The sequence below is a fragment of the Melozone crissalis genome, unplaced genomic scaffold, assembly GCF_028551555.1.
Source record: "Melozone crissalis strain CALT ecotype California unplaced genomic scaffold, PUWL_Pcris_2 ptg000139l_1, whole genome shotgun sequence".
Classification (NCBI taxonomy): Eukaryota; Metazoa; Chordata; class Aves; order Passeriformes; family Passerellidae; genus Melozone; species Melozone crissalis.
In genome coordinates, this window is record NW_026535912.1 from 5,395,857 (window position 1) to 5,409,807 (window position 13,951).

Genomic DNA, 13,951 nt, shown 5'->3' on the forward strand with positions numbered 1-13,951 from the left:
TGGATCTCTCCGAGAGCACCTGAGGGACAGCAGAGCACCTTGCAAGCTGCAGGTCCCTGACAGCCCCACAGGGCTCCTGTCCCATCAACATCTGCTCTGCTCCAGTGTGAAACAGGGCCCAGCATGGTGCCAGGATCATCAGAGAGCTGAGGTGTGTGCTGGAATTCAATGCCCTCCCCATCCCTCAGCAACGCTGCATTTTCTTCCTGCAGCCGTGGTCTCCAGCACAGCCATGGAGGCTCTTTGGGCTCTGGAGTGTTGCTGCAGCCCCCAAGGGCAGCTGAGCTCTGCCTTTGGCACAGTCAGGCCTGGCCAGCGCAGGCCATGCTCAGCAATTGCTTGTGTGTGCCTGGCCTTGCTGTCAGCCCCGGCAGCGGCTGTGTGGCCCCTTTGTGGCCCTGTGCTGGCCCAGCCATGGTGGCCCAGCCCCTGTGCAGGCCCAGCTCAGGCCATGAGCATTGCAGCTGAGAACGGCCTCTGTGCCGTGGTGCCCACAGCAGCCTTGGGGCTCTGTGCCCCATGGCCTCCCTGCTGGGCAGTCTCTGCCAGCTCCTGCAGAGCCCGTGGCACCTGTGGGGCTGCACAGACAGCCCTGCCCCGGGCTCTGCCGACCCCTGGGCCAGCAGAGAGGCAGCCAGGGCTGGCCATGGCCGGGAACAGGCCCTGAGCCCCGCAGGAGGATAGAGCTGGGCCACAGCCAAACTCAGCCCAGGCCAAAGCTGGGCTCAGCAGCCAGGGCTGCCAACACATGGGGACAGAGGCTGGCGCTGACAAATGTCCTGGGCCCCCTCCCTGCTCTGTCCATGCCGCCAAGGGCACAGAGCAGCCTCCTCTCTGGGCCACTTGCCTGTTTGCAATGCCTTACACAGGTGCTGGCCCTGCCCCACAAGGCCTGGCCTGAGTCCTGCCCCTGAACGTTCAGCCAGGCTGAGATGGACACTGATGGTTTCTGGGCCAGGCTCTCTGAGCCCAGCCCAGCTCCCTGCAAGCTCTGCCAGCTGCCCTGAGCTCTGGGCAGCACCAAGGGCCTCTCCCCAGCCCAGTCCAGCCCGCTCTGGCCCCACAGCTCTGCTCAAGCCAGGCTGCTCTGGGCACTGTCCCCACAGCCTCAGCCCCTGGCAAGGGCACAGCAGCAGCTGCAGCTGCCACAGGACTCAGCCCCAGCCATGAGGGAAGGTGCCGGGCCAAGTCCAAAGGAGGCTCCCTGGCTGCCCTGCTCCCCTCGGGCTGAGGTGCTGAGAGCTCTGCAGCCCCTGCTGCCATCCCATCTACCCAGGGCAGCACAAGAGCCCCAGCCTTGGGGACCTCAAGAGCTGCTCCTGCTCCAGGCCCAGGGCCCATGCCAAAGCTGGACAGTCCCAAAGCTGTGCCCATTTCTGTTCATTGCTGCTCTGGGGATGAATCCTCAGCCTCTTGGAGGTTGCTGATGAATTTTACTATTCCAGAGGCCTATTCTTTCTGGAGCTCTTCAGTTCAGGAATTCACTGAAAAAGGCTCATATATATGTGTTCAAAATACCTGAGCAAAAAAAACCCCTGGGAATAATTTAAATGTTCAATTCTTTGCTGGTTAATTGAAGAGATTTCAGTAGTTTATTTAATGTGAATATATTGTATTGAAAACAATGCAGAGAGAACTGTTTTGTCCTGTTTTCTTTTCCTGTTGTAGAAGGTCATCAGCAATGTCCAATTGATATTGACCCCCAGTTCCTTCTAATGCAGTCTGAACAGATATGAAAATCAAGACCCTTCACAGCTGACAATCAATCACACTTTGTCCCCACTCCCTCCCCACCATTTCCCTCATCCAACCCCTGGCTCTCCTATGGATCAGGAATGGTGTCGCCAGCAGGACCAGGGCTGTGATTCTTCCCCTGTGCTGGGCACTGGTTGGGCAGCACCTCGAGTGCTGTGTCCACTTCTGGGCCCCCCAATTTCGGAAGGACATGGAGAGGCTGCAGCGTGTTCAGAGAAGGGCAACAAGGCTGGGCGGGCTCTAGAGCACAAGTCCTGTGAGGAGCGGCTGAGGGAGCTGGGGTTGTTTATCCTGGAGAAGAGGAGGCTCAGGGGAGACCTCATCACTCTCTACAACTCCCTGACAGGAGGGTGCAGCCATGTGGGGGTCCAGCTCTTTTCCCAGGGAACTGGGACAGGACAGCAGGACACAGCCTTCACCTGCACCAGGGGATATTTAGGCTGGACATTAGGAAATATTCTTCACACTAAGGGTGATTGGGCATTGGAAAGAGCTGCTCAGGGAGGTGGGTGAGTCACCATCCCTGGAAGTGTTTAAGGAAAGACTGGATGTGGCACTCAGTGCCATGTCCTGGGTGACAAGGTGTTGGGTCCCAGGTTGGCCTTGATGCTCTCCAAGGTCTTTTGCAGCCTGGTTGATTCTCTGATGATTGTGACACTGCAGGGCCCTGGGGAAGCAAGGGGCCATTGTGACACTGCGGGGCCTGATGGCACTAAGATGACCATGGTGACACTGTGTACGACATGGCAGCACAGAGCCAAGAGGCCATTGTGACACTGTGGGGCTGAATGGAAGCAAGGAGTCCATTGTGACAATGTGAGTCATGGTGGAACCACAGAGGCCACTGTGACTCTGCAGGGCCTTGTGGAACCAAGGGGCCATTGTGCCACTGCAGAACCAAGGAGACCCCTGGGGAGAGCCTGGGGACAATGGAATCAAGTGGGCATTGCTCCATTGCAAGGACTCTGGGAACTGAGGGAACAATTGTGATCCTGTGGTGCCCCATGGAACCAAGGGTCCCTGGTGACAGTGCAGCATCATGTGTCACCAGAGCTCCATTGTGACACTGCAGCACCAAGGAATTCATTGTGGCCCTCTGAGGCCTCATGGAACCAAGAGGCCACTGTGACCCCACAGGGCCTTGTGGAACCGTGCAGAGCATTGTGACAGAGCAGAACCTGGTGTCAGATGGGGCCATTGTGACACTGCAGGGCCCCATGGAACCAAGGGGCTAGTTCTGCTCCTCAGGGACTCCTGGAATGAAGGAAACATGCTTGACACCATGGTGGCTGTTGGGACCAAGAGGTCATTGTGACACTGTGGAAGCAATGAGAGCATTGCTGCACTGCCAGACCTCATGGAACCACGGATTGTGACACTGCAGGGCCTGGGGGAACCACGGCACCATTGTGACACTGTGGGGCCCAAGGACCCAAGGGACTTGGTGGCACCAAGGGGTCCCATGGAAACAAAAGGACATTGTGACACTGGGAGACCTCATTGAAACGTGGAAACCATTGGGACGCTCTGGGGCCTCATGGAACAGGCTGGATCCAGGGTCCAAATCCATCAAGGTGAGGTTTAACAAGTCCAAGTGCTGGGTCCTGCACTTTGACCACAACAACCCCTGCAGCGCTACAGGCTGAGGACAGAGTGGCTGGAGAGCAGCCAGGCAGAAAGGGACCTGCAGGGACTGATGGACAGCAGGCTGGACACGAGGCAGCAGTGTGCCCAGGTGGCAAAGAAGGCCAATGGCTCCTGGCCTGGATGAGGAATGGTGTGGCCTCCAGGAGCAGAGCTGCTGTGCTAGCACTGATCTGCCCCCTGCTCTGCACACAGACATTGCTGCTGCAGCTCCAGAGAAGGCAGCCAAAGTGCATCTCTGCAGAAAACTTTGCTGGGAGATCCTTTAGTTCCTTTAATGCCACTGATAGCGCAACCACTCATTGACATAGTCTTGGACCACAGGGAAGGTGGAGAGAAACAAAATAAGAAATGGCACAAAGAATGACATTTCTATGTGGACAAGATGAAAAAATTAAAATAAAGGGAACCCCTCCCTCCACAATTAAACAAACAAGAAGTATCAAAGATGACTTTTATTACCAGTGATTTTCAGAAATTTGGCAGCAGTTTAATGTTTCTGAAAGCATCCAGCCATTAGTCTCCTCACAGCAGCCTTGAGCTCCTGATTCCTCAGGCTGTAGATGAGGGGGTTCAGGGCTGGAGTCATCACCGAGTACAGAACTGACAGCGCCAGATCCAGGGATGGGGAGGACATGGAGGGGGGCTTCAGGTAGGCAAAAAAAGCCAGTGCTGATGAACAGGGAGACCACAGCCAGGTGAGGGAGGCGGGTGGAAAAGGCTTTGTGCCGTCCCTGCTCAGAGGGGATCCTCAGCACAGCCCTGAAGATCTCCACATAGGAGAAAATAATGAACACAAAACAACCAAAATTTAAACATACACTAACAGCAAGAAGCCCCAGTTCCCTGAGGTTGGAGTGTGAGCAGGAGAGCTTGAGGATATGTGGGATTTCACAGAACTGGTTCAAGGCATTGCCATGGCACAGGGGCAGGAAAAATGTATTGGCTGTGTGCATGAGAGCACTAAGAAAGGCACTGGCCCAGGCAGCTCCTGCCATGTGGGCACAAGCTCTGCTGCCCAGGAGGGTCCCATAGTGCAGGGCTTTGCAGATGGACACGTAGCGGTCGTAGCACGTGATGGTCAGGAGGTAAAAATCTGCTGAAATGAAAAGCATAAAGAAAAATACCTGAGCAGCACATCCTGAGTAGGAGATGTCCCTGGTGTCCCAGAGGGAATTGTGCATGGCTTTGGGGACAGTGGTGCAGATGGAGCCCAGGTTGCTGAGGGCCAGGTTGAGCAGGAAGAAGAACATGGGCGTGTGCAGGTGGTGGCCGCAGGCTACGGCGGTGATGATGAGGCCGTTGCCCAGGAGGGCAGCCAGGGAGATGCCCAGCAAGAGGCAGAAGTGCAGGAGCTGCAGCTGCCGCGTGTCTGCCAATGCCAGCAGGAGGAAGTGCCTGATGGAGCTGCTGTTGGACATTTGCAGTGCCTTGGCATGGGGATCTGTAAGAAAAGCAATCATGGAATAGGTTGTAGGAGGACATAGTATGGGTAATGTAGAATGTAATCTTATCCCCGAACAAGTTGCAGCTGCACCCTACTACTAAAGATGAGGAACAGGCTGGATGATAACAGGCAACACCTGTAACCAATAAGAACTAGTGGTATAAAAGAGAAGTCACTGGAGTCTGATGGCTGCTGCAAGGACCAAGAACAGTCAGTGCTTAGAGGAGGTATGAAACTCTGAGGATATGAAGTCCTTGCACAATAATGATAAGAGAACTCTTGATATACAAGACAATGTAAGACAACAGAACTCTTAATCTCTGAGACAACATATAATGATAATTGAACTGTTGTAATATATAAGACAACAATAGGTGGGTTTGGAGATAACTTGAAATATCCCAGCACAGCCTTGGGGGAACTTTCCCCCCTTCTGCCTGCCCAGGGCTCTGCTGCCTGGAGCTGTCCCTGCCAGCAGCTGCTTCCCTGTACCCAGGGCTGGGCCCTGCCAGTGCTGCCAGAGCCCAGCCCAGGCCTGGGGGCTCATCACGAAGATTTCCTTTTACAGTTATGGAGAAATATTTCAAGGAGCTTCTGAGAAATATGTAATCCTATCTTAAAGGGTGTCTTTTATTGCTGTTCTTACTATACAAGAGGTGATTGCAGCATCCTGTGATTGATGTTGATCCAGGGTCTCTCCTAAGGAGGTCTGGCCAGGTCAGTGAAGTTGTACCTAGGAGCTGACCCAGTGTGGACAGCCTTGCCCCAAATTCCCCAACCCCATGAGAGAAATTATTTTTACTTTCAAAAATTTAAATTGTTTATTGAGACCTCATGAAAATACAACAAAAACTGAATAAAGAAAAGGATACAATGCTGGGAGCAAAAATTCAGTCACTGTGTGCTCATCTATAAAATGGATATTCTGTCTTTTACACCTCTAACCCCTCCCAAAGTCTTGTGAATTGATTCCTTGTTCACTGTCCAGTGGTAGAAAACACTGTCTTACACCTTGATTGGAGGTCAGGTGCTGCCACAGTAAGAAGCCGACCCTCCTAAATGCCCCAACTACTGAGGCCATCCTGTGATAACAATGCAAGGGGGAGGGGAAGGATAACTATACATCTACAAAACTTCTCTTAACACATATATTTAATATTCACCCCTTAACTGTGGAAATCAACCATGGAATTACACATCTATAACAAGCCCCCATTTTCTTTTTCTAGAAGTCATTTTGTGCGAACAGTTAGGTAAAAAATTTTCTGTCTCTCTTGAATGAGTCATACCAGCATCTGTTGATGTGGGCAAGGACAGTGGGAACAGCAGAAAAAACCTCAGGTTTTCCTTAGACACACTTATTTGGAATGAACAAAAGGGCATCACAGAGGTCCAGTATGGCTTTGACTCCCATCAACAATGCCTATGTGCCTGATACCCATAGTTGGTGTTTCTTAGGGGTGAGTACAGAGGCCAACTCAGTCTTGCCCTCCAATTTCTGTTGAATTAAAAGACAACTGAGCAATCACAGAGGTCTGGTACGGCCTTTTGTCCCTACCTTACCATGCCTATGGGGTTCCTACCCACAGCAGGTCTATGGAGCCTTCTTGGTAGCAAGCAAAGGGGCCAACTTGGTCATGCCCTCCTTCCTTTGTCTTATTTTCTTAAGGAAGCTGTCCCACTGCCTTTTACAGTCCCTTGTGTACTTCTCCTCAACAGATGCTGGTAAATCTCTGCTTGAGAGTCAATCTTGTTTCACCCAGTCTGGATGTTATAGTCCACCCTTCGGGTTCCTCTCCTGGGCCTTTGACTCTGTTGCCATGAGTCCATCCCCGCTCTGCAGTTCGCACGGCCGATTCGGTGGTGAGCAGTACCTGAAAGGGACATTCCCACTGACGAGTTAGAGGCTGATCTCTCCATGGCTTAATCATCACCCAATCCCCAGGATTAAGATTATGGATTCTGAAATCCAGGGTGGTAGTTTGAAGAATTGCTCCTCTATATCTTAGTCCTTCTAAGGTTTGTGCTATAGACATCACTTATTTCTTGGCATTGGCTTCCCCTTTCTCATAGGTGGCAACCTTCTGGGGTGAGGTCAGGAAGGGTAACCCAAACATCATTTCATAGGGTGACACCCTCAGATCTGACTGGGGTGTGGTTCTAATTCTTAATAAGGCCAAAGGGAGACATTTTATCCTTGACATTTGGGTTTAAATCATTAGCTGAACTAGAGCTCTTTTAAGAGTTTGATTCATTCTCTCAACCCAATGGGAACTCTGCGGATGCCATGGAGTGTGTAATTCCCATTTTATTCCCAGGGACTGAACAACTTTCTGCAATATCTTCAATGTGAAATGAGTTTTCCGCTCTGAATCAATCCTGTTTGCCATCCCATATTGGGGAATGATTGATTCTAGAAGTGTTTTACTCACAACACTGGCACTGGCTTTCACAGTGGGTACCACCTCTATCCAATGAGTCACGTGATCTACTATCACTGGCAAAAACTTCCACCATTGTACCTGGGCAAGCTTGGTAAAGTCAGCTTGGATGTTTTGGAAGGGCCGTAAGGCTAGTTCTCGCCCTCAGCTGGGTGTTTCCCTCATTATTTTTTATTAACTTGTTGACATATCACACACTGTTCAGTTACTTGCTTAGCTATTCTGAAAATTCCTATGCATCCCCAATCCCTTAAAAATTGATCACTTAGCACTTGGGTACCCCAGTGTGTTGTTCCATGTATGCTTTCTAGCATTTTCCTGGAAAAGGGTTTATTCAATATTTGCCTCCCATCTGCTAATCTCCACTTCCCTTTATCTTTCTTTGCTTCTATTTTGAGAAATTCTTCCTCTTCTGTCCCACAGAATACAGAGACTTTTTGCATTTCTCTCATGGGTGGTAATACTATTATTAGTTTTTCTGTCGCTGATTCAGTGGCATTTTTAGCTTCTAAATTGGCTAAATTGTTCCCTTGCTCCTGTTTTTGATGTCCTTCAACATATACCACCACTACTTCTCTGGCAATTGTACGGTTTCTAACTCTTCTCAGACAAATTTTTTGTGAATCAGTCCCTTTCCCTTTGAATTTAATAGCCCCCTCCCTTCCCAAATTTTTCCAAATATATGCACTATTCCAAAAGTGTATTTTCACTCTGTATCTATTGTTCCCCTTTTCTATGCTAATATATCCAGAGCTTGTTTTAGGGCATACAACTCAATGCCTGGGCTGACCAGTTGGAAAGTAACTTTATCTTTTCTATGGCTACCAACCCTTCGTGCACTATAGCGTACCCCGATAACCTGTGCCCCTTTATTACCTGTGAAGATCCATCGATGTACAATTGTTTTCCACCTTGGAGTGGTTGATCTGTTACGTCCTCTCTTACTCTAGTTTGACAGTTTATAACCTCTAGGCGATTATGTATTAGTGCCTCATCTGGTTCTCCATACAAAAACGGGGCAGGGTTGAGTTGGTTACTCACAATTAGCTCTAAACCATTATCTATTAAGATGGCTTCATACTTTAGCATTTGGGAATCAGTGAGCCATTTCTCAGCCTTTTGGCTCAGGATACTCGTTACTGAGTCTGGGACATATATCTTCAATTTTCCCCCAAAAGGTTATTTTTTGCTTTCTGCTATGAGTAGGGCAGTCACTGCCACACCTGAATGCAGGTTGGCCACCCCTGGCTGACAGGCTCTAGTAATTATGATAAATAGGCCACTGGTTTCCTGGATCCTCCTCACTCCTGGACTAACACTCCATGTGTTACCTCTTTTTCTATATCCACAGACAGATAGAAGGGTTTGTCTAAGGCAAGATGACTCAGGGCTGGTGCACTGACCAATTTTTGCTTCAAAGCTTCAAACTTTTGTTCATCGTCTTTTTCCCACCTAATCTCTTCAATTAACTTTTCATACAAGAACCAGATGGCCTGCGTGTATCCTCCAATCCATAGCCTACAATGTCCCAACAGGCCTAAAAACCTGACTTCTCTCTTTGTTTTTGGCAGTGGGAGTGAGACTATCCCTGTAATTCTCTCAGGGTTCAGCTGCCAGCTCCCTTGAAAAATCACAAATCCTGGGTATATTACTTCCCTTTCTACAAATTCGAGTTTCCCTTTTGATACCCGAAGTCCTTGGCCCCCCAGAAAATTTAACAACACTATGGTGGATTCCCAAACTTCTTTTTCTTCCTGTCCTGAGAAAAGCAAATAATTTACATATTGGCTGAGCTTTATCTCAGGTTTAATGGAGAAGAGTTGCGTTACTTCTCCTAGGGCTTGACCAAAGAGGTTTGGGGATTCAGAAAACCCTTGGGGTAACCCAGTCCACCGACGTTGTTACTTCCTTCCAGAATCGGGGTCCTCCCATTCAAAAGCAAAGATAACCCTCTTTTCTCTGCCAGTGGGTATGCCCAAAAAGCATCTTTTAGGTCTATCATGCTAAACCACTGGCATGTTACTTAGGTGTGTATAGGGATTAGGCACTACTGGGTACCGATTCACAGTTCTTTTGTTCACTTCTCTCAAATCTTGGACAAACCTGTAAGTCCCATTTGACTTCTTTACTGGTAATCTGGGTGTATTATGGGGGGACATACATGGTTCTAAGGTCCTGTCCTCAAGTAGGTCCTGGATCAGCGGCTTTAGTCCTCGTCTCCCCTCCAGGGAGAGTGGATATTGTCATAGCTGAACTGGATGGTTCTCATTAGTTATTTTTATTACTATAGGTTTCATGTTCAATTTACCTCAGTTTTTTGGTTTTGCCCAAACCATCTCTTGAATTTTCTCCTCATTTTCTTCCCTTAATTGGAGAAGCTTAACTACCATTTTCCCTTTCTCTGGGAGCACTCCAGACAATGTCAAACTGCACCTGTAAATGCCATCCTAATAAATTTCACCCTGCTTCTGGAACTAATAGAACATCCCCTATTCATATTTTTTTTGTTCCTCCAAACTTTGTTTGCTTTATAACTGAGGCTTTGAAACTTTCCCCTTGTTAATGTTTGAAAAGACAGGTGTCAGCTAATCAAGGCAGGAGCTACCCCTGAAATGGAAAATGTAAACCCCCTCCCTCCAAATTGTTATAATTTTTAAATTGAGGGGGCTCTCAGGCACAGATATGGGAGCAGGAAATAACAGTTCTTTAATAGGGAAGAAAATTAAACAAATAAACAATGCAGTACACTAGAACAACATTGACAGAGTCACAACTCAACCTGACACCCTGTGGGTCAGGATGTTGGTAGCAGTCCAATTAGAAATGTGGCTGCAGTCCTCCTGGAGTGTCAGGTGTGGTTCTGTTGGAGCAGGAGGTCCTGTAGAAAAGGATGTATTCTTCCTCTGAAGATCCAGTGGGAGAAAAGGCAGCTGCTGTTCCTCTGGGGAATCCAGTGGAGAAAGCTGTTCTGGTATTCCAGAATCTCCAGATTATATCTGGGTAGCAATGCTTGGCTCCTTCCTCTGGGCGGAGCATCGCACAGTCAGATATTATAGTTCTTATCAGTCATGCAGTGACATTCAATAGCCCATTATCAGCAGATGCCCCTCCCAAGGGAGAAGTGATTGTGATCAGTCAGAGAGAGAGAGATAAGGAAAACTGCCCACTTGACAAGACAACTGCCATACAGATGGTAATAGAATACATCTTGCCTTCAATCTGGAACAATCCCAGAGCCATTAGCCCATCCCAGCTGGTTATGTGATGAGGCCTCCAAATCCCATCTTGGGAGATTTTTGGTTCCTCTCCAAAGTCTGTGAAAATGGAAAAATGTAGTCAAAGGCATTTACTCGCAAATCTTGCAGTGACAGGCTCAATATCTCTGAATTGAATGAGGGTGGATTTACATTTGCTAGAAAGAGGAAATATTTTACAAGTATGAGAGTGGCACAAAACGGCAACCGTTTTTCCATAGAATTGGAAGCCCTATCACAGGAATTGTCCAAGAGCAGGATGTTTGTGCAGCCTGACCCAAGGGAACCCTCTCATCCCCTTGGACAGAATTCCTGTTTTGTGGTTCTCTGATGTCCTGGGTGCCCTCACAATGCTTCTGGCCAGAATGTCTACTGAGGGCAGCCAGGCTGTTGCAGGGGCAGTGACCTCACAGCCATCACCATGGCAGCCCTGTCCCCTGGGCCTGGCTCTCCCCTTTCCTCTGCCCCTGCCTTGACTCTGCTGGCATGAAGAGTTTTGTCATTAATATCTTGTCCCCAAGGTGCTGGGGCCAATGGCTTCCCAGTCAGGCTCCTGGAGCAGAAGTGGCTTTTCAGAGCCCAGCCAGGAATGAGCCCTGAGGCAGCAGCTCTGCAGTGGTGGCCACCAGGCCGGGCTGCCAAGGGAGGCTTCTGGCCGTGGCCTGCAAGCAGCTGCTGCTGCCAGGGTGCCTTTGATGCCTCAGGCTCTCCCTGACACAGCTCCCAGCGCGGCACTCTGCCCTTGTGCCCGAGCCCTTCCCTGTGCTGGGGCTGGCCTGGGGCTTTTCCTGCAGCGGGACCTGCCCTGCTCATGGCCCAGGAAAGGCAGTTCCTGCTGGAGCAGGAGGCTCTGCCTGCAATGGGCTCCAACAACTCCAGCAAGGCCCTGCTGACTTCAAAACTGCTGCCTAGAGCACTATATTCTAATATTGGTATAGCTCCTGAACTGTGGACTCAATGAATGTGGTTAAGTTCTTTCTTCTAATCATGGTTAAAATCAATTAGAGGAATATTTATGTAAATCTATTGGGTATCCCATCATTAATTCTGTGGGACAAATTGGGTTAAAGGTTCAATTCCACCTCTCCAATCCTTTACACCTTTCACAAAGTCTGGGGCTGGGATTGGATCCAGCCACTCCCAGTCTCCTCTATTTGAAGGAATTTTAGAAGTCTAGGGGCCCTGCAGGGGTTTGAGGATCCATGGTGGCTGTTCAGTGTCATTTCTCCACCTCATGATTTAGCAGGAGTTTTTCCAATAAAGAAAAAAAGCTTTTGCCTGAAGCTCCCACTGTGCCCATGACAGGAACCCCTGTGAGTGTCTGGGACATGCCGGATCTTTGGCATCCTGGGGACTCCTGGGATGTCACTGTGGAGCCCCCGTGAGTGCCTGTGACAGATCGGTGCCTTTGCAGCCCAAGGTGCCCTGGGATGTCACCATGGAATGGCTGTGACTGCCTCTGACCAAAGAGCTCTTTACCATCCCAGAAAGCCCTGGGAGGTCTCCATGGAGCCCCTGTCTGTGCCTGTGACATTCCAGCTCTGGAACAGCGTGGAGACTCTTGGAAAGTCCCCATGGAATCCCTCTGAGGGTCTGTGACAAATCTGATCCATAGCAGGCAACCATAACCAGGACCCTGTTGCTATGGTCAGTTTCCATGGCAACCATCACAAACCCCCTGTTGCTATGGTCAGTTTCCATGGCAACCATCACCAGCCCCCTGTTGCTATGCTCAGTCCCTTGGCAGCTCCATGGAGACCCCCTGCCGGGGTGGTTGCCATGGACACCAGCTCAGGCCTGCAGCCATAGCCCGTTGCCATGGCAACCATTGGCAGCCCCATCCCCAGGCTCATGGGATCCCAGAACCACAGAATTGGCTGAGCTGCGAGGGACCCATCAGGATCCTCCAGCCCAACTGCTGGCCCTGCACAGGACACCCCAACAATGCCAGCCTGGGCCTGGCAGCGCTGTCCAAATGCTGCTGGAGCTCAGAGAGCCCTGGAGCCGGGACCCTTCCCTGGGGAGCCTGGGCAGGGCCCCAGCAGCCTCTGGGCAAAAACCTTCTCCTGACATCCAACCTGAGACTGCCCCGACTCAGCTGCAGCCGTTCCCTCCGCTCCTGTCCCTGGGCACCAGAGGGAAGAGGTTCCCACAGCCCCAGCCAGGGACCCGCTCCCAAGGCTGTTGCCATGGCCACCAGCGCTGGGACCAGCTGGGATGCTCGGTTTCCATGGGCCGGGGTTCAGGAATGGGATTCACCAATTTCCTGCTCCTGCTAAAACCACGCTGCCCTTGCTGCCCTCCCACCTCTTGTGGAAAGAATAAAAGGCAAAGATCCCAGGCTGGGATAAGAACAATTTATTTGGAACAGCAACGACATAAGGAACAAACAAGAACAGAAATAATACTGGTAACAGAAGGGATAAAATAAAGGGAAAACTACAATACAACTGACTGTCTCTTCCCAGCCACAGTTTTCCATTGCCTGGAAAGGACACCCTTCTTCTTAGGAGTGAGAGAGAGAGAGAGAGTCCTTTTTCTGCCCCTGGCACTGTCCTGAGGTGGGAGGGCAGCAAGGATATAATGACATGGTCATGCCCTGACCCTCATGTGTTTTTTCAGAGCCACATCATGTCCATTGGCAGGGGCAGGAAAAGGTACAGGTGTTTTCCCAGCCTGGATCATGGGGAACATGGATCACCAGGGCTCTGCTTAACATGGGTCCTCCATGGGGGTTGAAGCTGGAGCAGTGCACGAAGCTCCTCCTGCACTTGGGGCATTGGTAGAGCTTACTTTACCGGTGCCTCCATTGGTGTCTGGTCAAGTGAGAGCTCCGGGCGAAGCTCTTCCCACACTGGGGACACTTGTAGGGCCTCTCCCCAGTGTGGATGCGCCGGTGCCTGATGAGGCGGGAGCTGCGCTTGAAGCCCTTCCCACAGTCAGAGCAGCAGAAGGGTCTCTCATCCGTGTGAATCTGCTGGTGCAGGAGGAGATTGGAGCCGGTCTGAAACCTCTTCCCACACTCAGGACACTTGTAGGGCCTCTCCCCAGTGTGGATGTGTTGGTGGGTCACAAGGTTGGATCTGTAGCTGAAGCCCTTCCCACATTCCCCACACTCGTAGGGCCATTCCCCAGTGTGGATCATCTGGTGGCAGAGCAGGGTGCTGCTCTGCCTGAAGCTCTTCCCACACTCCAAGCACTTGTGGCGCTTCTCCCCATCATGAAGCTGCTCCTGGGCCATCAGCTCCAAGAACTGGCTGAAGCTCTGTCCACCTTCCTGGCTCTGGGTAAGTCTTTCCTCCTCAGAGCACCCTGGGCTGGGTTTGGAGCCCCTCTTCCTGCAGGATCTCTGGGGATTTTCCTCCCCATTAGAATTCTGCACTGTGGACTCAATCAAAACAGCCTCTTCC

At 50.5% G+C, this 13,951-nt stretch overlaps 1 protein-coding gene across 1 annotated transcript in view; it reads right to left on the reverse strand.

The window, feature by feature from the left end:
• Positions 1-13,951, reverse strand: part of LOC128948610 (olfactory receptor 14C36-like) — a 45,782-nt gene that overhangs the window by 12,807 nt on the left and 19,024 nt on the right. The gene's annotated exons all lie outside the window — the stretch shown is intronic.